Genomic DNA, 1,169 nt, shown 5'->3' on the forward strand with positions numbered 1-1,169 from the left:
AATATAGTGCTCTCGTTTTGGGGTTGGTTTTTTTTTGACATTTCATAAACAGTGACAGTGTTGTGTCTGTGAAGTGTTCATAAATAACGAGCAGTCATTATTTACAGGAATGGGAGATTGTTCATGTTCCATTACTGCTGTCCCACTCCATAGGGTCATATTTGGGATGTCTCCCAGTTGTTTCATGTCCATTATTGTACAGGATGATTGAAATTGCCTTGCTTCATTTTTCTGCACTAAATTTATTTAGAGATTTTGGGGGGGGTGTTTTTTGGTGGGGTTTTTCTCTTTTTTTTGTTTGTTTGTGCTGCAGGGTTAACTAATGAAACACAAAAGCAACTGTGATATTTTCCGCTCATCCCAGTTCCCTTATACCTCCATCAGCATCTCATGAGATAATTCCCACTCTTATTTCCTAGCTTGCCTGTAGTCCTGTTATCATGCTTAAATTGGCTTTAGTCAGACTGCCAGATAAGAAATGAAGGAAATTTTTGGGTCCAAACTGGATTTTTTTGTCTTTATTTAGACACACAGCTCCTCTGTAGACCTCTCTATCTAGACACAAAGTGTCCTCCAGGATGCTAGGCTCAGGTAGGTGTTGCTGGAGGCCCTTCTGGTGTATTGTTTCAACCTACATCAGCATTCTTGAGATAACATTCAGGTGGTTGTGGTCAGATGATTTGTATGTAAAGTACTCACAGAATGGCTTCTTTTTGGTTTTTGGATAGCACTAGCATTGCTTTGTGAAATCACAATTGTTTAAGAGCTGGAAAAGGAAAGAAAGTGACAGAAAAGTGGTGATTCCCCCCCCCTCTGTTGACAATTAGTTCTCTCACTTCTGAAATAATAGAATGATTTTAGAGTAGCTAAATAATAAAAATCTTACCCATTCCGGGGACTTCTGTGAATTTTTGGGATGGCCTTATTTCAGTTCACTGTTTTCTATCCCAGGGCAGAGGGAGGGGAAGGAAAACAAGTCTGTAGGTATATTAGGTTTTTTTTTGTTTGGTTGGTTGGTTTTGGTTTTGGGTGGGTTTTTTTGGTGTCCCCTCCCCACTTTTAAGCCTTTCAGCTACTTAGATCTGCCTTCAGTTATGGTATTGTTAAGGCAAGAAGTCAATTATACTTCAGGTAATTGGTCATAATTTTGTTTATACTAAGTTGACATG

This window comes from Antrostomus carolinensis, unplaced genomic scaffold (assembly GCF_000700745.2).
Source record: "Antrostomus carolinensis isolate BGI_N321 unplaced genomic scaffold, ASM70074v2 scaffold16227, whole genome shotgun sequence".
NCBI lineage: Eukaryota > Metazoa > Chordata > Aves > Caprimulgiformes > Caprimulgidae > Antrostomus > Antrostomus carolinensis.